Source organism: Pinus tabuliformis, chromosome 8, assembly GCF_031772625.1.
Source record: "Pinus tabuliformis cultivar Carrire ecotype Pingquan chromosome 8, CPIR1, whole genome shotgun sequence".
NCBI classification, from domain to species: domain Eukaryota; kingdom Viridiplantae; phylum Streptophyta; class Pinopsida; order Pinales; family Pinaceae; genus Pinus; species Pinus tabuliformis.
The window spans coordinates 763253352-763280804 of record NC_142294.1 but is presented as its reverse complement, the minus strand read 5'-3'; positions in this window follow the sequence as shown (position 1 = coordinate 763280804).

Here is a 27453-nt window from a genome sequence, read left to right as displayed (position 1 = left end):
TACATAAACAATGACTTAAATACATCGGGGCGGGTTTGATTGGTTGTCAAGGGAATTAAACTATTAATTAACCAGGCGTTAATTAATGTTTTCAATATTTGCGTGGGGAGGGTTATTATATGGTTCCAGATGAACCTATAATCCCTTTGTAAACAAAAAATATGGCCGTAATCGACCAGGGGAGGGATTATTAAACATTAAGGGGTTTTATTGTAAAAATATATTAATACGGGCAAAGGGGAATTTGTAAGGGATTTATATAATAGTGTTAGCAGTTTAACATGGGTTTATGAAAAGGCACCAAGCTATAAAGTTTGATAACTTAGGCTAAGGGAACAAGAGGATTTTTACACAAGAAATGTGGTTTCTTTGCATTAAGTAGGAATGCTATTTTCCTAAGGTTTTTTCATGAAATGGAGTGATTTAAGAGTATTGAGTAGATCTCAATATCCTTGGGGGAGGTTAGTAAGTGTTTTTGGGAGAAGTGTGAGGGGAAGTTAGACATGAATTAATTGATTTGTAGCCAAACCATTGCCATTATACTTATGATATCAAATGAGATGAACCTCTTGAGAAACAAAAGTTAATCATAAGCATGCTTCTGCAACATCAAGACTGCCTACCCAGCCTACAGTACCTAACATTTTTTCTTCCTTTTACATGGGTGCACTTGGACTAGAAAACCCTTGCTCTCTTCTTTTCTTTTGACTGCAATCCTATCTAAGTCTGCCCTTATTTCTTCCAAGGGCTCAGATTTAGCTGTTGAGCACCTTTGCTTCTCTACCTAACTACTTATCTGCCAAGATTGAACTGTTTGGATAGATTTTATTCTCTATCTCTAAAACAAGAAATTTAAACATGAAGTGGCCAAGATTAAGCTGTTTGGCCATCCATCAACTGTGGCAGGAGTTAACCAACTGCACACAATGAGATTCTTTGCAAAAATAGAATAGCAGTGGCATTTTGGACTAGCACACTTTCCTGGTCTTCTTTGTTTGGGGTTCATTTCTTTTCTTTTTTCTCTTGACCATTTCATTCTTTTTACCCTTTGATTTTTCTTTTAGGGCATACCCTATTTACATTTTTTAAGCTTTTTTATCTTTCAAAATATGGAACCTTTGTAGCATGGAAAGGATGAACATATTTGGGATTTTACCAGTCAATCATGAAATATGACACCTATTGGTATAGGTGTTGGAAATAATACTGAGAGGGGGGGTGAATCAGTATTATCAAGTCGAATATTCCTTTTTCAAAATCAAATGATATACGCTTCTTCAGTTAATTAAACCCGCGTATATACACAACTATGCAGAAGAAAACCCGCGTATATAATGCAAACTTTTAATTTACTTTATCTTTCTAATGTTGATTGTTAATCTGTGATTCAGAAGCAAATAACCAGTAACCAAAACTAGTAAAACAGAGCAGAAATACAATCGCACACAAGAACACAAGATATAAGGTGGAAACCCAATGTGGGTGAAAACCACCTGCTGCAATTTGTCTCTATCTTCTCTTTAATTAGAAACTTCTTTTTACAATTGTACTGGTGCAGTCCTTTACCAGTACGCAAGCTGCAACCTGCAGAGAGCTACAACCCTCTCTCGTTTTCCAGCTTCTCCTGGAAGGGAGCTACAACCCCCTTAGCTCTTGCACTAGCCAAGATACTAGTACGTAGGTGCTGGCCTACAGAAGGCTACAACCTTCTCTTTCTTTCAGGGACCACGTTTCATAAATTTTCAGACTGGATCCACAAATAACATCAATCAATCATCAAGAATTTCTGCATCAACCAATCACCTTTTCACCAATCAAAACTGAATCAAGATAAACACTTCTCTGACGACTAATCACAGTAACAGTACCACACACCAAATCTGAACCCAGAACACTGCAGCAATAAACAGAAGCAGCAAGAGCACAACTCAAAATATATATGCTACTTTAATAGCCTAAAACCTGCGTGCATACGCTTTTGCATATGGAACAACCTGCGTATGTGTTGTTTTCCTTCAATGAACCAGCGTATAAATGTGCCTTCTCTTCTCTGAACCTACGTACAGATCTATAAGGGATAATTCGATCTTTCAGATATAAATAACCCAGATTGTTATTTTTATAGATCAAGCAACCGCCACAAATAACAGATCAAAATCATACAAAGATACTATCATTCAAGCTTAAATATTATGATCCATCAATAGAACTTATCCTTCTCTTTGCGCTAAGGTTCCTCCTTCACCCAGATCTGCACCATAACCTAATTACTAGTATTCCAGATCTAGCACTTTATCAGATATTCAATAATAATTCAGATGATTCTTTGCCAAATGATCTCCTTCCTCTATTATAGTCTTAGGCCTTCCACAATACCACGGTCAAAAACCATAATAAACCAATACCACGGACCCAATACCTGGGATCAACACGATTGACAAGGTACCATGGTCCAAAACCATAGGTTCAAATACCAAGGACTAACTACCACGGACCAAAGGTAAGTTCTCCAACATATACACGCTTTTTCTTGCATGAAAGTGCATGTATATGCATACGCGCCTTTGAAACGTATAACCCGCGTGTATATGTGGCTTGGTCATAATAAACCTGCGTATATGTATTTTCTCTTCATTCTTGTAGTCTGATCATCAATTCCTTGCTGCTGAGCTTCTGCTCATCAATTCCTTGCTGCTGACCTTGTGTGATTTGCCATCAAGGACAACACTTGTCTCATAATGCCAACAATCTCCCCCTTTGGACTTGATGGCAAATCTAACTTGTCACACTTAGATCTATCATCTGATTCCTTTGAGTTGTCATGCATCCCATGCATTCAGTCACATCTGATATCTCTTCTGAAAATTCATCTAGTTATAACTAAGAGAGATGTTCTTCTATGAATGGGTTGCCATCAAGTACAACACATGCATCATAATGCCAACAATAGGAGCATAACAGTTCCTAATTACTTGACCCTCTTCATTCATTTTGTTCTTGAAAACCCACTTGGTTCCAGTAACAATTTTCTCTCTTAGCCTTAGAACAAGCTCCCATGTGTCATTCTTTTCAATATGATCTAGTTCTTCATTCATGGCTTTCACCCATAACTTATCTTCACTTGCTTGACAAAGGTTCTTGGATTTTATTTTTGATAGTAGAGCCAAATTTGCATAACTTGTACTACCCACAAGCTTCCTTCTAGTCTGGACACCCTGTCTTCGATCTCCAAGAATCTGACTCTCAGGATGTTATTTCTATACATACCTGAGGGTTTCTTTGGTCTTGAAGACATGCCTGCTTCCTTACCGTCACTGTCTGAATCTCTCTTGATTATCTGAGTTCATATTTCATTTAGATGATTCATGTTTTGGACCTACCTCATCTACAATTACATCGATGTAATCCTCAATCTTATTTGACCACTTGTTGTAACGCTTATATCCTTTTATTCGAATAGAGTATTCGAGAAATATCCATTCATCAATGCGTGAATCAAACTTCCCAAGGTTATTTTCATTTCTTTTAATGAAGCCCTTGCTTCCAAACACCTTGAGGTGTTTAACTAATGCACGTCTTCCCTTCCATAACTCATAGGGAGTTTTATCACTATTAGGCCTGAGTTGAGTTATGTTTGACAGATATATTGTTGTTTGGGCTGCTTCTCCCCAAAAGTTGTGAGATACTCCTACTTCATTTAAAATTCTCTAGCCATTTCTTGGATTGTTCTATTCTTCCTCTCTACTACTCCATTTTTCTGAGGAGATCTAGCCACCGAGTACTCCCTCTTGATGCCATTCTCTTTGCAGGATTCCTCAAATTCTCTTGACGTTTACTCTCCCCTCCATCGGATCTTAAGCATTTTATCTTTAAGTCTTTCTCATTTTCTACTTTAGCTTTAAAATTATTGAAATGCTTGAGTGATTCTGACTTTTCCTTGAAGAGGAAAATCCAAGTGGCCCTAGTGCGGGGATGGGGTCCCCTAAGGTCAAATTTTGTAAAGTTTTGTCAATTATTGTAAAGTATCTGCATTTTGAGGAGCGGAGCAAGAGTAGCGTAGGTCGATAGGAGTCAAAGGGGCTTTTAGGAAGTCAAATCCCCTTAGTTTGTTAAGAGTCAAGTTGTTTTGTGACCTTCCCTTGGTTCACAGACCATGGTATTGTAATGAAGAATCATATAAAAACGAGTCATAGAAGAGTCATAAAAACAAAAAATAATGAAGAGCATAGAAGTGGAAGTTTTGGGTCTTCTTTGTCTATTTTGTACTTGGGTGAAGGGAAGGCTCCTATAGCTATGTGCGCGTAAACCTTGGTAAGTCCACAATTGAGTGTGCGAGCCCCTGTAGCTGTGTACGTAGGGTTGGAAAGGACTGTAATTAAAGACCTAAGGATAATAAACATTGTTTTGAAGGATTATCTGTGTGTCTGTATATCATTGCTTATCTCTGAATTTACTGTATGTTTTGATCTGTCGAATGCAATTAATCATGAAAAGTACTTAATAGATCACGAAGACTTAGATAGTTGTATTTATATAATGTTATGAATATTTAATGTAATCGATGAAGGGCATAAACCTACTAACTTTTAATTGCTGCAATTTTCAGGTTTTAAGGGTTAGGGTTTGCGAAGGCTGAGATAAGCCCTAAGTTTGACAAAAAGACATCACATAGTCCTTTGGATGAAGAAACCTAGTTCTACCATCCCCTAATACTACCTCTGGTTAAACTGTAGCCTGCCCTATGCGGATTGTTACCGAAAGGGCTAGTAGTGTAGGTTTTTGTTGTCTAGTGCAGTTAACTCTAAACCTGGGTCCAATCCCCCTCAAGCCAAAAAATGGTTATGTTTCATTTGAACTCGCAAGTTTCATTACAGGCATTTGATAAATGGGCAATAGATTTTGTAAGCCCTATTCAGCCACCGGGAAAGAAGATAGGAGCATGATACATCATCACAATGACATAATACTTGACCAGGTGGGTTGAGGTGCAACTTGTGAAGGATTGCAACGTAGCTACAACTGCGAAGTTTATATTTGAGTACTTTTTGTCTAGGTTTGATTGTCTTAAGATTTTGATGAGCGATAGGGGTTCACATTTCCTGAATGGAACAATTGATGCTTTGCTTGAAGAATTCCAGATGTATCATTTGAAAAGCATGCCATATCATCCACAAGAAAATGGTACAGTGGAAGCCTTTAATAAGATCTTGGAGAATTCTTTAACGAAGATATATAATGAAAATAGGAATGATTGGGATGTGCACATACTATTTGTTCTTTGGGCATATAGAACTACCTGTAAGAAGTTGACTAGATAGACACCATTTTGGTTGGTTTATGGAAAAGAGGCACTGATGTCAATGGAGTACATCATTCCCAGTTTGTGGATTGCTGCAGACACAGAGATGGATGCTAGGGACATAATGGAAGAATGCCTCATTCAGATACTTGAGTTAGAAGAATGTTGCTTTTTGGCAGGATTTCATAAGCAGGTGCAAAAGGCTAGGGAAAAGATGTGGCATGATCAACACATTAAGCAACACACCTTTAAAAGTGGAGACTTAGTATTGAGTTATGATAGCAAGTTTACGAAGTTTCCAAGAAAATTTCAAATGCATTGGTTGGGACCATACATCATCAAGCAGATTATGGATGGAGGTGCAATTTAGCTCTTGAAACTTAATGGGGAGCTATTTATAGTAAAAATCAATGAGAGCCAATTGAAGTTGTACGGGGTTGACCCTACCCCTACGCAATGACTATATGAATGCAGGACAATCTTAGTACTTTAGACAGTTGCAAGGAAGTGTGTGACTGTAAACTATGATTCTAGAAGGACAATTTGGCAAAGCAAAGGGGTTGTTTAACAATTAGAAGAAAGGGGCAGAGTGGAGTTGTGATGAAGAAGTTGCACTAGTATGGTGGATCCCACATAGCCTGGCAAAAAAGTAACCATTAACAACGTTGTAGATGATGGGATGGCTATTTTTCTATCAAAGGGAGCGAGGGGGAAGGGGGAGCATTTAAGGAACATCTCTTTGGAAATTTGCTACCAAAAGAGCATTAATGAAGGAGATCTAGAGGGAATAGATGGATTCGAATTCAAAATGGGTTATAACTACCACATCTTGCTCCAAATTTGAACACTTTTCTTCCAAAGAAATTGCCTTGACCTTTTGCGCCTTAGTTTGAGCCAAGATGATTGTTGCATGTCTCGAGGGGATTGGAAATAAATACAAGAGAAGTTTTTGCAGCAAGGACTTTGGTGGGAGGCGGATTTACCTGAGTGGCAAAAGGAAATATTTTGGGAGAGAATGACTGCAACACAACTCATACCTACCATAGCAACGACCTAAACCCATTGATTCCACAGTAGAAGAGAAAAAGCAAATGAATCCATAGCAAGTGTCGATGCAAAAATCACCGCGCAAAAGCCCAATAGAGGTCAGACAAAAGGGTTGGATGGATAGTAGCAAGCAACATATGGAACCCTTGGATTTGGATGAGGAAGAATTGAATATGGGGGTTGAAGATATTGACGTGGAGGAAGAAGTGTCAATTACTCGGCTACCCACTTATGTACCCCCTAGGAAATCCACTACTGAAGTGACTAAGGACCCAGACTCGGCGAAATACAAAGTCTTCACACCATTGTTTCTAGAGGACGTACCTGTGGAGGGTGATTTTTTGGCCCAGGTACCAATTATGAAGATGGAAGACTAGGACATAGGTGATCATTCGAAGTTCCCACAATTGGAACCTAGCAAATATTTGAGGAAGGTCTACTATGAGGAGTCGACTGTTACACGGCTTGATCCAATGAAGTGGGAGGCTAGGATTGAGCGTGTGGGATTGCTTAACATGTTGTGGGTGCCACACTTTAGCCAAAGTGTCGTTCATACTATCTATGTGTGCCTATTGCTAGCATTGGTTCATGATGGGTGCCTCTAGCTGGGAGGGCCCATTCCAGTTGACGATGTGTTGATCCATAGAATTACCTTGTTTTCTTATCAGGGCGTGAACCCCACAAATGCTTTTGTGGGGAAATCGTAGGAAAATAAGTTAGCTAATCAGATGAAGAGTGACTTCAGATTGTTGAAGAAGTCGTGCGGCTATTCTATTAGTTCCATATCATTTGGAGCTACGCAGTTCACTACACAAATTTTGGCTAGAAAGATAATGAGGAAGTGTCACACCGATGAAGTGTCGGCACCAATAGTATTTTTGGTTGTGCAATGCAACAAAGGGGTCCAATACAATTGGGCCAAGTATCTTTGTCACGAGTTCCTGGAGGATTTCCATGAAGCCCAAGAGGACGACAAGACATTCCACTAAACATTGTTAGTTCAATTAATCGTGTTGGTGACATGGAGGACACCTGAGGAGAGCTAGTTCTCAACACAGGATCTAGATTTGTGTGAGGCTGTGAGATTTTCCTCAATGTGGGCAACGAAGGATCCTAAATGCATCATGGAAATGAAGATCTTATGGGTCTTGTTTGAGACAGATTTTTGGATGGTGATCAACCAATGACCACAGTTATCGTTAAGTTTACATGTGCATTATACTAATATTGTAGATTTTAAGGTAGATTTCCACAATCTGTCTATACGCACAAAGAAGGATGCCACACGGACATGGAATAAGTTTCCATATTTTGTCATAGAGGAAGATATTTTGGGAGTCATCAACAAATGGCCGAGCAAATGGCTCACCCTATCTTATGAAGGTGTAGGGACAAGTAAGGCCGCAGAAGGGGAAACGGTGAAAACAATAGCTATGATAGTGGTCAAGAAAGATAAGGAAAAAGAAGCAAATAAGGCTTCTACAAAAGAGAAGGTAGTGCAGAATGAAATGGTCATGTAGTAGGAGATGACCCTACAAAGGAGAAAGAAGCACTGAAGGAAAAGGTGTCTACCAAAGAGAAGGAAGTGCCAAAGGAGAAAGTTTTTGCAACATCGCAGGTCACTATTGACCTCGACGAACAAGAAATGGAGCACACTGATGTTGAGGTCGAGATTGAGGGTGAAGAGGAAGGGGGCATAGAATTAGAGTCCCCCTTCAGGATCAAGAAGAGGGAGAAGTGAAGTTCCACAGGACCTCGCAAGAAATAGAAGACTGATAAATCTACGAGTACGACAGCGTTGGTCCCCACGGAGTGGGACCTCGATGAGATCGGGGATATTGTCTGCAATGCCACTAAAACTATTTGGGGACACATCGAGGACCAATACCACATGGTATTGGGCAAATTACAGCAGGGCCTGAAGGAATTGCAGGTCAAGACATGGGTGATCTAGGTGAGCATGGGAAAATCAAGCGTGGATCAAGCAAGTGTGCCGATAGTTAGTGGAGTTGAAATCACATCCAAACTACGGACAATACCACTACTAGGGGACTCTCTCCAGTTTGAAACAAATGAAGATCAGGAGAGTGCACAATTTTGGAAGAACCTGAGTATTAACCTTGCATCACTACCGATCCAAACTTTTCATGAGTTGCACCAAGGAGTTTCTAATGATCTCTATGTCTGAGAGAAGTGTGCACTGTTGATTATTGACGAGTTCAAAACTAAAAATAAACAAATTTTTTAAGAGAAGGTGTAAGCCTTGCAGGCCTACAATGAGGCGATACAACAGAATCAGTGGCTAGATACCTCCCTGACCCAAGTATACAGCGAGCTCCTTGAGCTCCAAATTCCAGTCAAAGCGTCTCAACAGAGAAAATAAAAAAGTTATCTACTGCAGTGAAAGAGTCCAAAAAGGCAATTGGAAAGGTTCAATTTGAGATGCAACTGCATATATCATAAATTCAAATTAAGCTACAACCAACCACTCCTCCAGAATTCAGAGAGTAGCACGAGGCTACTATTAAAGAAGATGTGACTACTCTGGAAGTTGTAGACTAGGATTGAAGCAAATTTTTTGAGCAGACGATGGAGATGTGGACCTCGCTATAGGAGGATCTAGACTTCTAGAAAAATGAAGGAGACATCCGTGAAAAACAACTTCATTTTGATGAGATCAGGGCAACAATACGAACCTTGGCACCTGTATAATGGTTCGCTAGAATTCAGGAAGGAAAGTCCAACCAGACCTAGATTGATGAGCTACCTCGGAAGGCCTTCATCATATCCTCAAGGACACAACCTTGGGCCGATGAGGCAAGCTAGCTATCACAAACAATTTAGAGCAATTTGAAGGCTCTTCATCAAAAGTAGAGAACCATGGGCCTTGCAGTAGAAGGTCCAACCACAAAGAAACTGATCAAAGAGGTTTGTCAGGCCGCCATGCAGGGAACAACAAATCTTTAAGCCTTGAAGATTAAATTCAATAGTCTACAAGAAAATATCGAGGCAACACCATTAGAGTGACTTGGGACGAGTCACGACTTTGTGTTGGGGTCCTATTGGGATGGGGTCCCTTTGAGTCAAATTTTGTAAAGTTTTCTCAATTATTGTAAAGTCTCTGCAATTTGAGGAGTGGAGCATGAGTAGTGCAAGTCAATAGGAGTCAAAGCAGCTTTTAGGAAGTCAAAGCCCCTTAGTTTGTTAAGAGTCAAGTTTTTTTGTGACCTGCTGATGGTTCTCAAACCATGGTATTGTAATAGAGAATCATATAAAAAGGAGTCATGGAAGGGTGATAAAAAAAAAAGAGCATAGAAGGGAAATTTTTGCATCTATTTTGTCTATTATGTACTTGGGCAAAGGGGAAGGCTCTTGTAGCTTTGTGCACAGAGACCTTGGTAAGTCCACAGCTGAGTGCGTGAGCCCCTGCAGCTGTGTGCATAGGGTTGGAAAGGACTGTAATTGAAGACCCAAGCATAATAAAGGTTGTTTTGAAGGATTATCTATGTGTCTTTGTATCATTTCTTATCTTTGAATTTAACGTATGTTTTGATCTGTCAAATGCAATTAATCATGAAAATTACTTAATAGATCCTTGAAGACTTAGATCTATGTATTTATATAATATTATGAATGTTTAGTGTAATCGGAGAAGGGCATAAACCTGCTAACTGTTAATTGCTACAATTTCTGGTTTTTAAGGGTTAGGGTTCACAAAGGTCGAGATAAGTCGTAAGTTTGATAGAAACACATCACATTGTCTTTTGGATGCAGAAACCTAGTTCTAGAATCCCATAATACTGCCTCAGGTAAGACTACAACGTACGCTATGCTAATTGTTGCCGAAAGGGCCAGTAGTGTAGGGTTTTGTTGGTTAGCGCAGCTAACTCTAAACTTGGGTCCAAGCCCTCTCAAGCCAAACCCTAGTGAAATCATCAATGAGAGACATAAAATACCTCTCTCCTTTTGAAGTTCTTGATCTAGTTGAGCCACAAATTTCTGTGTGAATGAACTCCAGAGGTCTGGATGAGGAGAACTCTTTCAATTTGAAATGAGTCCTAGTCTGCTTTCCAAACTAACATGAATTGAAGATTTTTTTATTAGGCTTCAACAATCTTCATAATCCTTTAACTACTCCAATCTTGCTTACTTTTATCAAACTATCAAAATTCATATGCCCCAACCTCTTGTGCCACAACCATGCTTCACTTGTTTTTCTTAAATAACAGTTAACCATAGAATTGTCAAAAATATATACATTATTGTGGATTCTAATTTATTTTCCAACCATTTTTCCATTCTTTATGTTGTGGATCTCACAATATTTAGATCGAAAGGTCACATCATAGCCATTATCACACATTTGGCTAACACTGAGCAGATTGTGCTTGAGACCTTCTACATACAACACATTCTGTGCTCCTGTTTTTTTATCAAGACTCACTACACCTTTACCATTGATTCTTGCTGTAGTATTGTTTCCAAAGGCGACATTGCTTCCTCTATCCTTTCCTTTAAACAACATAAATTTTCTTTTGTCCCCATTCATATGTTTGGAACAATCACTATACATATACCTTTTGTTCCCTTGATTATGAGATGATAAGGTAAGTCCACACCACATGTCTTCTTTAGTCTTCCATTTCTAGCTCCCATTATCCTTCTGGATAGATGATTGTTTATCATATTGGGACTTAGACAAGTGTTCAAACTTGCATCTGCACTCACTTGATTTGTGCCAAAAATTATTACATTTGAAGCATTCTAATTCACTTAGTAAGGGAGAGAAGACATTCTAATTTGTAAGAGAACAATTTTGAGACTTATAAGTCTAATGCGTATTATATCTGGGATTTTCATCTCTTTCAACATTTGTCCTTCTAGAACCAATGGATTTATGTCCAAAGATATGACACCTATTATGGTGACCACAAAACAAATAGGCATGCCTATTGTTAAAAGCATTATGAGATTGAGCAGGAAATTACCTTGGTTTTCTGGCTGATTGGTTTGTTCTCCATTAACGATCTCCTCTTTGTCTGGCTATACTTTTGTATTCATTCATTTTTTCATGATGCTTCTTCCCATAGCTCTATGGTTCTTTGAATCCTGGGAACCTAAAGTTTATCTTCCCAATATAAGATTTTTGTGTCTTAGAGTATCCCACACAGGTATTGATTCTTGAAGGCCTTTGACTATTCAATATCTAAACTAGTTTCCTTATCCCTTCAGCAAAAATTTCATTTAGACCCTTCTCAGTCTTTGTTTTCTCAAGTTCAATTCTTAGAGAGACAATCACTGCTTCAAGACTCTGGCAATTCTCTTCCCATTCTTGAACTAGGTCTTGAAGAACCTCTTCTTTTCGTTTGTCCTCCTCCAACTCTACTTTCAAAGACAAAACATCATCCTTGAATATATACAAGCTTATCTCCTTTTTTAACTTGAGCACCTCTAGTTCAATTGCTTGTTCTCCTCTTCTAGTCTCTCATAGTTTCCTTGATTTTATTTTAGTAAAAGGACTAGGCTGTCCTTTCTCTTGATAGATTCTTCAAGATTTTCTTTTTTATAGGCATATTCCTCATTATTAGAGTTATACATACCTTCCTCTGCAAGTTTTAGTTGTTCCTTCGGCTGGTTATTCTTCTTTCTTTCTTTCTTTAATCATCAAGGGAACTAATAAGTTCCCCTTCAAGGTATACTACTCCTTCTTCTTCCTCTTCAGAGTCCATAATACCTTGTTTCTTGGAGTCAGTTTCAAAGGCCATAAGAAGATACTTACCTGACTCATTCTCTGATGAGTCTTCACACTCTGACTCTGATGTTCAGCTATCTTATTTGGAGTAGAAACCCTTCTTCTTATAGGGCCTTTTCTTCTGATGTATCTGAGACTTGTTTCCTAATTTCATATCCTCTTCCTGTTTAGCCTTTTCTTTATAAGGGAAATTTTAAGAGAAATGTCCAACCCTTCCATAGTAAAAACACTTAAAGGGAAACATCCCTTTATATTTTCTTGAGCCATGCTTCAGTTTTCTCACTAGTTGAGCCAACTCCTAATCAGATTCACAGCTGGATTAATCTTGATGATATTTGTGCTACTTTCCCTTTTTGGAAACTTTGAACATTGCTTCCTTTGCTTCAAAATTTTCTATTCCTACTCTCATCTCATGGGATGTGAGAGTACCATGTAGTTGATCCATCTTGAGATCCTTTACATTAGCCATTTCCTCAATAGCTGAGATTTTGGCATTAAATCTCATGGGTAAAGATCTTAATATTTTCCAAACGATCATCTCTTCCTTGACTTCTTCACCAAGTCCTCTAATCATTTTAATCACTTCATCAACTCTAAGGAAGTATTCTTCTATGCTTTCATTCTCATTCATTCTCAAACTTTCAAACCTCATTCTGAAAGTCTAAAGTTTCACCTTCTTGACCTTTTCATCTCCTTAATGACACTGGTTAAGTTTTACCCACATTTCATTAGTAGACTTATAATGCATAACTTTTACAAGTTTTTATTGACTAAGACCAGCGAAAATGGCACGCTTGGCTTTACCATTACTCAGATATAATTTTTTTCCATTTTCATCAATGGGACGAATTTCAGGGACATTGTAGTCTACTAGTATTGAAGTCCAAACTTCTACTCCCAGGGACATAATATATGCTTCCATTCTCACTTTCGAAAAATCATAGTTGGTCCCATCAAAGACTAGTATTCTACTTCAGTAAGCTTCTTGGCTCTCTTTCCTAGACATAATTCCTTATAGATCTACCTTCCAGTGTTTAAATTGTTGCTGAAGGAACCTAGCTCTGATACCAATTGTTGGAATAAGGATTTTTTGGGGGGGTGAATCAATAATTAAGAAACTAAGGTTTCTTTTTCTTACTATGCTTACAGTCCCTTCTTATGTTCTTTAACTTGTGAGATAATTCATTCACAAAACAGTGAACCAATAATATTTTAGACACACATATTCAAATAACAATCACATGAGTAGCACAGATTTGACATAGTGTTTTTCACGTGGAAACCCAAAGGGGAAAAAAACACCAATTTGTTGTTTGTTTATGATGTAAATTAAGCACCCACTTAATTACATTTTTTTGTTTTTGTTCACCCACTCATAGGAGGCACCGACCCCCTTTGTTTAGCAAGCACCAACTTTCCAAGAGGCACCAACCTCTTTAGTATGCAGGCACTAACCTGCCTTTGGTTAGAAAGAACCAACTTTCCAAGAGGCACCAACCTCTTCAGTATGTAGGCACCAACCTGCCCTTGCCACTGTTATACTATTTCATACAATTTTCAAACTGAAAATAGAGGCATACAATTATACAAGTAAAATACCAATAAATGGTTGTCTGCATATTCAAATTCTGCACTCTGCTTTGTATTCTCACTTACAACAGATCTCCTCTTGCTGCTCTCAAAAATACTTCCTCTATGCTCTGCCTTCACTGTCAAGGGCTCTTCACTAACTTCTCTTCAACACTACCCTCACCATTCTCCACAGAACACTCTCGCTACTCTAGCTGCACTAATAAACAAATTCCTCTCAGGTGCTTCAACCTCACTGTCATTATGTGCTTCACTCATAGCTCAATACTCTCACACATCTGCTCAAATCCCCTCAGAACATACACAAAAATACTATATTCCCCAGTAGCTCAATGGAAATTCTAAGTTTTGTTCATATGTTGCACTGAGCTCAATTTTCTCTCTGTCACCATCCAAACTCCTTGAGAGTGTACTCCTAACATGACACTCCAATCTTCTTTTGCATCACTTTTTACAAATTATGTCATTGCATTAAAACATAATAATGGGCTTCGTTCACTTTACCATATCACTGTGTGACTCTCCATGCTGAGAATTTAATCTTAGTCCACATGCACACTCCACTGAGACTCCCCATGCCTACTCATGGCTCATAGAACTTGATTGTACTTCCACATGGCTTCTTTGCTTTTCATTTATTTCCATAATACGTGAATGGGATATCAGAGATGACTTTCTTTCAACATCAAGACAAGTCCAATAGTTGTTTTACAATCACCATTACTCCTTAGACCAACTTCTTTATTCTCGCATTCAATCTTGCAACTACCAACCCATATTTCTTTAACTCTTTGTATTACACTATTAGAGCCCAATATGTCATGTATTATTGCAATAGTGTTATATCAAAGCTTTTACTCATCAGGAATTTTATTCATAAAGACATTACGAAAATAGAGTTCTGATGTCCTTGGCCCCTTATGTTTAGCCCCTTTCAATTTTCCTCCATGGGACTGGGTGCAATGATCGAAGGCCTAGCCTTAAGGCGCTAGAGCATTTTTTCCTTTTCGGGGGCCATTTTTCTTTAGTTAAGAGTTTAGCGCCCTTGGTTCTATAAGTTCTTCTTGACCATGTTCCAACCCTAATATCGAAGCCCCCTTATTGGCACCTTTTCAATTTCCAACTATTATAAAGTTCTAACATCCTCAACCTCTAATATGTCGACCTCCGATATGACATCATTACTCCACGTGGCACTTCTTGAGTGGTGACATGTGTCACCCATATTTTCCCGCTTAGGTCCATCAAAATGCCAAAAATGCCTACCACGAGTCCTATCGTACCACCATGTCATGCTGACGTCGAATGCCATTGTAGCTTATCGAGACCAATCATATGCCACCACGTGTCCTACTAGAGGAGAGAGAAAAGGGCCCATCCACCTTTGGTTTTGCAATGGAATCTTTTGTTAATCTTGATTGGAGTTCCCCGACAACTTTTAACATTATTGACACATTATGCATATTTCAAATTCTTAAAGGTTGTCACCTTAGGAATTTGTGATTCTTTGATTCGTTGACCTTCCGATTTGTCTATGCTTCGATATCTTAGGACCTTTGATATGTGATCATTGATACCTCTAGAAATCTAGTATGCGATCGTTGCTTACAAAACTTTTTCTAGTTGTGGAGAGATAGATAATTTCAAGAATGCAGTTAGGATGAACTCTTCCTGAGAGGAAGATACCCCAGCTAATGCTAAGATTTGAGAAAGTTCTTTAAGGGACATTCTTCAAGCTTCTCAATCATTCTTGAATTTCTCCTGTTGGTTGATGATCCCTATCTCGCAATATGAATTAGTACAAAGGGGTTCTTACATCACCCCAAAAATGTTTTATCTTTAAAGATCTTGAATTTTTAATATAAATGAATTAAAACTACTAATTGTAATAAAACTCACCAAAATTTAACTCCTCGCTTACTTGGAAAACCAAACTTTGGAGTGACTCCAAACTAAATCGGATGTGTGGCTCTTCACTCATATCTTACCATCTTCTTTGCCCTCTAGTCCTACAACTAAGATACAGAAAAATTGTGAAAGAAGCTATGCTCTAATCCCTTTAGCACCTCCCTGACAATGACAACAAAAATGTTGGAGAAATTATGTGTTATACTTCTAACATTAAATTATCAATCTGGGGTTGTAAGACTTAGAGGCACAAGCACAGGTAATGCAGGATCAGAATGTCTAACCTAAACTAGAGTGAGAAATCAATTACTGTTTAATTACAAAATTGCTATTTATAGTTCGAAACTAGAAAATTGAGCAAAACATGCCCAAAAAATATGAATAAGAAATTCTAATCACTGTGCAAATGAAATTAACTCTAATTAATCATAAAACATGCAATACAAATTACTATTCAAATGATTTTAATCTAAATGGAAATCTCAATCTAAATAATAAGATCTATTTAATCTAATTACAAGAATATTAAATCAATCAAGATTAATTTAAAATAATACCAAACTTATGCTAAATATTAATTTCAATAAAATGCACTCTCAATCAAACGATCTTAAACTAAGGCAATGGTCAAACAGGACTTCAACTAATCTAATTCCTGGGATCACACAAATCAATAAGCATTCAAACTTTAACCTCTAACATCACTCTGCAATTGCTTCAAAAGAAACTAAGTAAACCAAGATTCTAATTGACATGCTTTTAGATTTAAAAGACTACAAAATAAGAAACTATTTTATCCTTAGATTACTTTAATCAAACTCAAGAAATCATTCAAACATAAGTGCATTAACCAACAATTCTATCAATAACTAATTACAATTATAATGCATCTCAAAACTAAACTACAACTCCAAATAATGATTTAATGGTCTTGTTGCATTGTTTTCAAATACTTGATTACCAAAACACAATGCTATAGGAAATTATAGTGAATTAGTAAGGTACATAATCGATTTTAATTCATATTTAAAAGAAATAGAGTTATTGATCTCTTGTTTATCCAATTAAGAAGAACCTTTGAGTATTCCAATCGTAAACCTGTAACAAATGGATTATTTATGCAATACAATCATTGATCAACACCATTCATTAGATTGCAATGACTTGGAGATGATATGTCTATTTAATTTCAAGAAAAAAATTACAGCCTTGAGTACAAAATCGAAATTATGAGATCTAATTAACAAATGCTTTCAAAATAAAATCCCTACATCTAGATCTATCCTATGATGTTTTACAAAACTTGCTTCCAGGCAGTGGTGGGCCCTTTCCACTCCCAGAGCAAGTCTAAATTAATGCAATACTCTCTTTAAAAATCAAAAACACATTAATACTTACAACAAATTAAGTGCAGAATGAGAGTTGTATTAAAATTCAAAACATAAGTTTATATGGATACATTCTTTCAGTCCTTCTGAGGCAAAGCGAAACATATTATAGCAATAATTTCGATATATCCTTTTCTTCCCCCACACAAGCCATGGATAAGCCATTTATAAAATTTACAAGGTGAAATTTGACTCTAACAGTGATTTTCCTTAATTCTAGAAAATTGCATATTTTTAACAAATTGGCCTAAAAAATATCTGCATATCTTCCTAACCATGACGAATTTTGGAAAACGGTTTCGAGGGAACCTAATTTGTCATATTTTCAACAGAAACCTTTCTTAGATTCTTTTCATTCAACTCCATTTCCTCGGAAAGCGTGCCCAAAGTTATGTACCTAGTGCCTTGATTCCCATTGACATCAAAGGTGGTAGCCAAAGTGCCATTCATCTTGCAAAGAACTCAGCATTTCATTCCAGGACTAAACACATACAGCTCAAGTACCATTTCATATGATCAGTGTTGGAAGATGGAGAGTTGAAGCCGGAAAAGATACACACTAGCCAGAATCCTGCAGATATGATAACAAAAGTTGTAACAAGGGAGAAACTGAGAATATGCTCAGTTTCAATTGGTCTTGAAGGATGACGATGAAGATGAGAAATAGCCAGGTCCAAAGAGGAGTTTACCTGGGATAGAGCAAGCTCTTGAGGCAGGTGGTGCTTCCATGTAAGGCATGTGCTTCCAACGCATTGGAGCGGGGAATCCTGGTTGGTAGAGAGTGGACGGATGGATAATCATTTGAGGGGAGGCTCGATGGTCCTTTGTTCGAGGGGAGGATTGTTGGGTATACAACCAAAGTCCCACATTGACTAGAAGTGCGGAAGATCATGGGTATATAAGGATGGACAAATATCTCCATTGGTATGAGGCCTTTTGGGGTAAAGCCCAAAAACAAATCCATGAGGGCTTAGGCCCAAAGTGGACAATATCATACCATTGTGGAGATATGTGGTGTCCAGAGTCCTAACAAGTGGTATCAGAGCCATGCCCTGAAGTTAGCCAAGTGGATGAATCCTCGGAATGCCAAATGAAGGTGGTGGGCCCCAATAATATCACGATGGGATCCATGGATGAGCTCGGTTAGACAGGCGGTGTGCTCTGAATTCTTCATGGACGTGTCCTGGTCCCAACACGGTGATGAGGAGTTGACCTGGGATAGAGCAAGCTCTCGAGGTAGGTGGTGCTTCCATGTAAGGCGTGTGCTTCCAATGCATTGGAGTGGAGAATCCTAGTTGGTAGAGAGTGGATGGATGGATAATCGTTTGAGGGTAGGCTCGATGGTCCTTTGTTCGAGGGGAGGATTGTTGGGTATACGACCAATGTCCCACATTGACTAGAAGTGGGGAGGATCATGGGTATATAAGGATGGACAAATATCTCCACTGGTATGAGGCATTTTGGGGTAAAACCCAAAAACAAATCCAAGAGGGCTTAGGCCCAAAGTGCCTCATACCAGTGGATATATTTGTCCATCCTTATATACCCATGATCCTCCCCACTTCTAGTCAATGTGGGACTTTGGTCGTATACCCAACACAACAAGCATTGTATGCATTCCAGAGACCAATTATCCAAGTTTGCTTGGCATGACCGAGGAGGGCTTTCAAAGTGGTCCAAATGAAGAAATGGGCCAATACCACCAGGATTACATCGAGCATTGGTTCCAGATCACAATCTAGTCAAAGTACCACTCTCATCTTCAAGCACTCTTTGTATCACATCTTTCAAAGCTGCTAATTTTTCATGCTCATGTATATTCTAAATTTTATATATTAAATTTGAGCATGAATATATCCTTGTACTTTATCTGCACATGGCTTCATTGGAAGTTCTCTTTCACTTGAAGGATGACATATTTTCTCCAGTATCGTAGGAAAGTTAGTATTGTAAATAAATAAATGAAAATATTGGATTTTAGGGATCTGTGGTTTGTGCTTTTTGAATTTTTGACCGGAGAATCCACAATAATAGAGTTTTTACACCAACGTTTCGAATCCCAAATGGGATCCATCATCAGGGTAAAGAGAAAGATGATAAAGAGAAAAATAGTAAAGAGAAAAATAAGTCCTTTTGTGAAAACCATCTTGTGTGGCACAACTAGACAGGGACTTTGCTTGAAAACCAGGTAACTGGCAGGGAAATTTCCAAATAAAGTTTGTAAATTTGTATGAGTTCTTCAAATCATGTATCTTTGAATTCATTATGTTTGTACTCGAGTTGGTTGATGTGGGATCCCTTAAGGCCCACCTTCCAACAAGACTTGTCCCATCAACATCGGCAAATTATTTGGGACCAAGGTTAGTGTTAGATAAGGTACCTAGGAGCCTACATGCCTTAATGGCAGGTATCCTTGTCATCTACTAAGGAAATACATAAATGTTTCTTGGTGGATGAATTATGCATACCATTCGACTTCGACAAATCCATTCATGGCTAGCAGAATGTACCTAGTGCCTTGATTCCCATTGACATCAAAGGTGGAATATCTCACATTGGTTAACGACATCTGCAATGGTCAGTAATCTAATGATTCTTGCTTATGTTCAACATCGACACCATTTATTCACATATGCAAGATTTCACACAAGTGTGTAGTAGTTGAAGACTATATGGTTTGGTAATCTCAACACAGATTTGTAGCAGTTTGGATTTTTGTATCAACATTTCTCATTTGCAGCAACAGTCACCTTTTCTTAGTTGTTTGGGGACATACAACTCCTCAGGCATGGGGGAGAAGGGGACTTTCAGTTCATCCTTCAGTTCTTCAGTTCATCCTTCAGCTCTTTAGTTCATCCTTCATCTTCCTTCAGCAAATTCAAATCAGCTTCCATTGCAGCTCTTCTTCAGCAGAACATATTATCAGTCCCATTAGCGCCATCCAGTCCATCCTCCACTTCATCTTGCAGCACCAGGCACATCAACGACAAAGGTTAAAATTGAGGTAAATTTGACTTATGATTCTCTAATTCATTAGAAGGTTAAAGAATCTTGATGATTCACCACTTCTCATTCCATGCATTTCATCTTTCATAAACCATTATCCTTCTATTTCCTTCCATTCATTATGCATATACTCTAATTACAAGACCATGTTAAAATAAAAAGCCTTATGGTGCATTAATAAAGGCAGTCTCTATAGTGTCTTCTCCATGAATTCTATTCACAGGATGAAGTCATTATTGCCATGAAATGATAAAGGAAACTACTTATAGACATTGGCCTTATGCTGACAAAATATGCAAATGCCCATTCACCATCTCCATCACCACCTCATTTTCATCCATCATCTCTCCCTCATCCATCCCTTTATTATCATCAATTTTTATTGCTATGAAATTAGTATGATATGTTAATATGAAGCAGTGTTCCTCCACAAGAACCAGCACCTCCAAATATTCAGGCAATGTTGCTCGACAAGAACCAACATCTACAAAACAATGTCAAGAATCTTTAAATGAGCAAGGGATTTGTTTGCATGAGGACATGCAAATCCTCAGGCATGGGGGGATTTTGAGCCTCATATATGCTTATTTTTCCATCACATAGTACCACTATTTCATAACCTAAATTCCGACATTTTTAACTCATTTCATACTGTAATTCCACAACTTGTTGCCAATACATATCCTACGCCTCGTGGTTGATTATCATTAGTTTTCTTAGCTTTTCTATGATTAGAGATGATTTAAGAATGATTTAAGAATGAAGGTTTTTCTAAGTTCATTTTCCGCATGGTCCCATTGCCAAAATTATTCACAATCCAATTAAACTAGTTGCTACAGGTTGAGTATGGAATAAATTCCTGTAGGTGAAAATATCCAATTTGGAGCTTCGACATCTCGACACGCTTCTGGGGAAAATCGAGGAAGGTTATTGTCCAAAATGATGTTCTAACACCTTCCCATGAGTTGGATTGCACCCAGGTCTCACATGTGGGTCTCTAGAAGAAAATCAACAAATTTGCTCAAAATCCACAGAATTTTCAAAATGCCAAGTTTGACCTCGATTTGCGTGCATCTGGAGGCAAATCTCGAAAATATGAGAAAATTGGTTTTTTACCAATATAAAAAATTATCTATAACCAAAACCATTTCTCAATATTCTCTTTGGTTCAAAAGTTATATGTGGGTCTTTGAGGCCGTTTTATAAACAAACACTGTTTTTCCAGAATTCTAGAATCTTGCCCAAATTTGCAAAAAGAGCCAAACATCCAACTTTGGGAACGCTTTCCGAGGAAATGGAGTTGAATGAGAAAACCTAAAGAGAGGTTTTTGTTGAAAATATGACAAATTAGGTTCCCTCCAAACAGTTTTCCAAAATTCGCCATGGTTAGGAAGATATGCAAATATCTTTGAGGCCAATTTGTTAAAAATATGCAATTTTCCAGAATTAAGGAAAATGACTTTTAGAGTCAAAATTCACCTTGTAAATTTTATAAATAGCTTAGACATGACCTATGTGGGGGAATAAAAGGATAGATCGAAAGGATTGATGTAATAAGTTTCGCTTTGCCTCAGAAGGACTGAAAGAATGTATGCATATAAACTTATGTTTTGAATTTTAATACAACTTTGATTTTGCACTCAATTTGTTGTAAGTATTAATGTGTTTTTGATTTTTAAAGAGAGTATTGCATTAATTTAGACTTTCTCTAGGAGTGGAAAGGTCACTGCATGGAAGCAAGTTTTGTTAAACATCATAGGATAGATCTAGGCATAGGGATTTTATTTTGAAAGAATTTGTTAATTGGATCTCATAATTCCGATTTTGTACTCAAGGTTGTAATTTGTTTTCTTGAAATTAAATAGACATATCATCTCCAAGTCGTTGCAAGCTAATGAATGGTGTTGATCAATGATTGTATTGCATAAATAATCCCTTTGTTACAGGTTTATGATTGGAATACTCAAAGGTGCTTCTTAATTGGATAAACAAGAGATCGATAACTCTATTTTTTTTAAATATGAATTAAAATTGATTATGTACCTTACTGATTCACTATAATTTCTTGTAATATTGTGTTTTGGCAATCAAGTACTTGAAAGCAATGCAACTAGACCATTAAATCATTATTTGGAGTTGTAGTTTAGTCTTGAGATGCATTATATTGTAATTAGTTATTGATAGAATTGTTGGTTAATCTGCTTATGTTTGAATGATTTCTTGAGTTTGATTAAAGTAATCTAAGGATAAAATAGTTTCTTATTTTGTAGTCTTTTAAATCTGAAAGCATGTCAATTAGAACCTTGGTTTACTTAGTTTCTTTTGAAGCAATTGCAGAGTGATGTTAGAGGTTAAAGTTTGAATGCTTATTGATTTGTGTGATCTCGAGAATTAGATTAGTTGAAGTCTTGTTTGACCATTGCCTTAGTTTAAGATCATTTGAATGAGAGTGAATTTTATTGGAATTAAGATTTAGCATAAGTTTGGTATCATTTTAAATTAATCTTGATTGATTTAATATTCTTGTACTTATATTAAATAGATATTATTATTTAGATTGAGGTTTCCATTTATATTGAAACCATTTGAATAGTAATTTGTATTGCTTGGTTTATGATTAATTAGAGTTAGTTTCATTTGCACAATGATTAGAACTTCTTATTCATGTTGTTTGAGCATGTTTTCCTCAATTGATTAGTTTCAAACTATAAATAGAAATTTTGTAATTAAACTGTAAATTGATTTCTCACTCTAGTTTAGGTTAGATGTTACTATCCTGCATGACCTACGCTCGTGCCTCTAAGTCTTACAACCCCAAATTGATAATTTAATGTTGGAATTATAACACATATAATTTCCCTAACAATATCTAAGATATCACTTCCACAAAGCCTCTGATCTACTACAAGTGGACCAATATAAAATTGATAATTTAATGTTGGAATTATAACACATATAATTTCCCTAACAATATCTAAGATATCACTTCCACAAAGCCTCTGATCTACTACAAGTGGACCAATATAAGCTACTCAACTTCTTTGATATGTTCTTTATGATAAATGCTTCCTATTGTACTCTCTTGTATATATGCAACATAACTTCCCTGCTCAATTTCTTCCTCTTGCTAGTGAATGATCATCCTACATTTATCCTCCATAATCTTGCTTCTTCAAGTTCCATTTAAAAACATCTATATCCTTAAAAATCTATGACCAATGGATTATATCTTAGTATTTAGATCTAACCTTGGTTCTTCCCATTTCATTATCCATCCATTGGTGTTCATTCTTGAGTTAATAGAGAGTCCTTCTCCCTTGTACCATCTCAAATTGATCCTACAATCACATGTTATATGTCTTTCATTATGTTGAGAAATATAAGGGCAACTAAATAAGGTGATTTCTCTTACTTTGATAATTGCTTGTGATGTATAACTTGATTAGCTTCTTCTTTGACTTGATTATGTTGGGTGTGGATCTTGATTATCTTCTTGATTCAAAGGTCTTGTTTAAGTTTGGTGTATACCCCAAGAAGAATATACACCCCTCCATGTGAGGGGGGGGGGTGTAGGGAGGACTTGTCACCCCCACAGGGGTCCAAGGGGGCTTATCCCCCCTAGCTGGGGGGCCCAAGGACTAGTGGGCTCCTAATGGGGGTTTGGGGTAGCACCTCTAAAGCTAGAAATAGATGAAAATTTTCCATTTAAAAGATTGTAATTTCATAGTTAATTTGGGTCATTCATTAGGCGAATGATCTAACGATATAAGTTATGTTAATTTAGGGTTTTTCCCCTAGAGGGCAACCCTTGGTTTATATGAGGGAATTGTATTGCGATTGTGTATTATTAGTCTGAGCGAGAAAGAGAGAGGAGATTGTGTGAGAGTGAAGAGGAAATTACATTGGATCTTTTGTAGTTTGTATCTCTTCATTTTGTTGGGAAATATAAAATGAAGGACTGGTTGTTTCTCTGTGGACGTAGCCCAAATTGGGTGAACCACACATATCTGTGTCTCTCTTATTTTATGTATTTTTGTGTTTTTTGTTTCCACAATATCTTGTGTGTTCCATTGATTTGCTATTTAATTTTCTGACAGATTATTATTAACATTCTCTATCATCAAACAACTACTAAACAATTAGTATTAATGAGATAAGGTGACACAAAATGTAGGTTGTTAGTTAGAGCCAAAACCTCTCCTCTTGGGAGGAAAACCCACAAGAACCCTTCTGTTGAACTGAAAATTGTCACCTTGACATTCTGCTATCTGTGTGAGTTCATTACTACTCATACTTTCCTCCTCTGTAAGTCTAAAACATAAGTTCCTTATATCAAGTCTTGAAAATAAGAGAAAAACTCTCAAAAGTTCTTAAAACTCTGGGTCCGCACTTTCTCTGTGTCTTACCTATGGTCCCACACCTAATGGTCATGTCTCTGTTGCACCTGACCACACTGTCTCTGTGTTAAAGGTGCGGACCCCTGTAAAAGTTAAAAAGGCGCAAGTATATTCCGAAAAAACTCACTTTCAGTTATTTCCAGAAGCTTCTGAAAGGAATCTTGAGGTGGCAAGTTCGCTTTTTTAAGGTTCATGTATCCCATACCTTAAGGAGCTAACCCCTTGATGTGAGCAGCTTATTCCTTTGAAGGATGATTCTATCCCTTCATAGGTGGACCTGTAAACTCCTCTTCTACACTTTAAAAAGAAGCATTGAGCTGGTTAACTGGTTAGAGTTAGAAGCTTACTATTTTTTTGAGGGAAAATGCTGTTGGAACTTAGTTTTCTTTAGTTGAGTTTTTATGAGGAGAGATTAAATACCTCTATGAGTCTCATTTGGAAGAGTGCAAGATTTTTAAAGTAAAGGAAATCCCTGTTTCGGACCCCAGGGAAGAACTTGTTCAACATCAAAGCTGAAAAGGTTGTAAGGTTCTTCTACTATTCAAAGTTAATACAAATATATTTATTTTTCTCAATAAGCTGTTAATTCATGGTTTATTTTAAGGATTCCTTGATCACCATAATAGGCATGATTTATAATATTTGCTATGCATGTGCTATTTAATGTTTGCTTGTTTGTGATTGCAGGTCTTCAAAGATAACTCTTTCAAACGACTGGAGGATGATTACAACAAACAAGCACTGGATCTAAGGTAGGATCTTAACACATTCATAGTATTTACTTATAAATTGCATATGTCAAGAGAAAGATAGGTTTGTTTGTGCATTTGTTGTTAGACTATCTTTTGATACTAGGGAGAACGGTCTTGTCCGTAAGATCGATTTATCCGACCAACAAATTGGCGACTCCACTGAGGAAGAATTTGATTTTTAGTTTTCCTTTGTTTTGACTCGAGAAAATTGTTTTTCTTGTTTTTGATTGATATATACTGGCTTGGGTAGCTTTCAAAAATCTTGAAGTATTTTTTGTTTTTTATGAAGTTTTCTGGGGACCGCACTTTGTCTTCACAGACAGTGCAGACATCTCCCCTTGTTTCCTTGAGTAAACAGTGCGGGACCACACCTGTTACTTCTAGAGCCTGCGGACCATGTTAAATTTTTTTAAAAACTTAAGATATCTTCTTCCAGTTAAGTTTAGGTTTGATTTAGGATTCTTAGTGTCTACCCATATCTGTATTTTTCCTATCAAAAATCTCTTGTGAGTGAGTACCGATAGTATTTTTGTTTTGAATGATTTTCTAGAAGTTTTGCATGCGTGAAGTGGTTCTCACTTTGTCTCTGTAGTGACTCAAAGATTAGAAGCTTAAGAAACCTTAGATCACCCTAGTGTCTTTTCATCTTCTTGATGAGTCTGACTTGGTTGTGAAATCAATCCTTTGTGAGAAACAGATTTAGTTTTCTCGTTGCAAATATTTGAACAAACTTTGTTATAAGTTCTGAATTTCATTTTTACAAAAGAAAACATATCTGGATGTTTTTTCATTGATTTGTTATTCTGTGCAAATGAATCCTTAGTTTACTGAACAACTAAGTAAAACGTCCTCAAAAAAATATTTGAAGCTTTTATTCAATTATATTTTTAAAGTTTTTAGATCTCAAAATTAGTTTTTGTAGTTTTGAGTGTTTTTCTAGAACTTGTAGATCTCTTTTGAAGCAAATTGTTTTTTTTGTAGTTTCAAGTTTTGAAAAGTGAAAGGGATTTATTGTGAGCATTAATTATTTGTCTTGTTTTGAGTTCTTATTAAAAAACAAAAAGATTTTCTTTCCATTTCCATGTTGAAAGAAAGAATTGTTTCTTAAAGAATTGCATTCTCGAACTCTTTCTTTTAGCTAGAATTTCATTGAAAGAAAAATGAATTGCTTATCATTTTAGGTGCATTTTTTTAGTGTGTTTGGAGTCGAGTCTTCACACCATCAAAGTTTCATTTCCATACCTATTGACTTAAAGAACAACCCATAAAAGCAACACTTAATTAAAATTGATCTAGTAATCTTTTCTATTTCTAGGGCTCTTACCACCAATATAGCTTAGGCTAGTATCTTGGAGTAGGGAGTAATTAACTCTCCCAGCTAGTTAAAACAAACAAGTAGATACATATTGCGGTAGGAAATAAATCCAATTGTAATTGATACATTTTGGGAGGCTGAATCTCTTAAAGGATTCAATCACGAGATCATGTCCGAACCTTTGAGACAATCAATTATGTTTCATTGGGAAAGATAGAAGATCTGTGCGTATTATAAACAGTAAACGTTGGATTAACCATTGTCGAGGAGCCTAGGGTCACTTGTTGGTAAACCCGGATTGACCATATCGAGGAGCCTTCAAGGGGATTGAGCTTTGTTACTCTGCCCTTGCGCGTAGAATCGGATCGTAGACTGTTCCCCCAGTTGTATTTTTTTTGTTGTTGGTAACCTTAGTGTCCATAAACTTAAGATTATTTCCTAAGGTGATAGTGAAGGAAAGATCTCACTATACCTAGAGCAAATGTTGACCAGACTCACTTGGACTCTCTGGGGGGTTCTCTTCACTCGAGATGGTTTTGTGAAGAAACTTGTGCCAGTTTGTGTCATTAAGCAAGTTGTCGTGGTAACTGTTCCAACCACCCTTTCTGTATTAAACTTCTACTAAGTTGGATTTCATCACCAACTAGTGTTTTTAGTACGGGAAGTTACTATTTGTGCGTGGTTTGAACTCCTAAATTTTTTTAGGCGTGTGATTTAGCTATTTGTTTCTTTAGAGACTTTAGGTGTTTTTATTGAAATTTTATTTGTTTATGTGTGATTAATTATTATTTAATCATGGCCAAATTACCAAGACAATCTCATAGACTTCAAGCGAAACCTCTTGAGTATACACCAAGCCAAATTGAAGGGCTTGAGCTCTTGTATCACCTAGTGACAGTAGAGTTGGATCACCAAAAGCCGGAGAGTCATCTCTAATTGTTCATCCTGATTATCAAATACAAATAATAGAGTATATTCAAGAGCCAATTTCATTTTCCG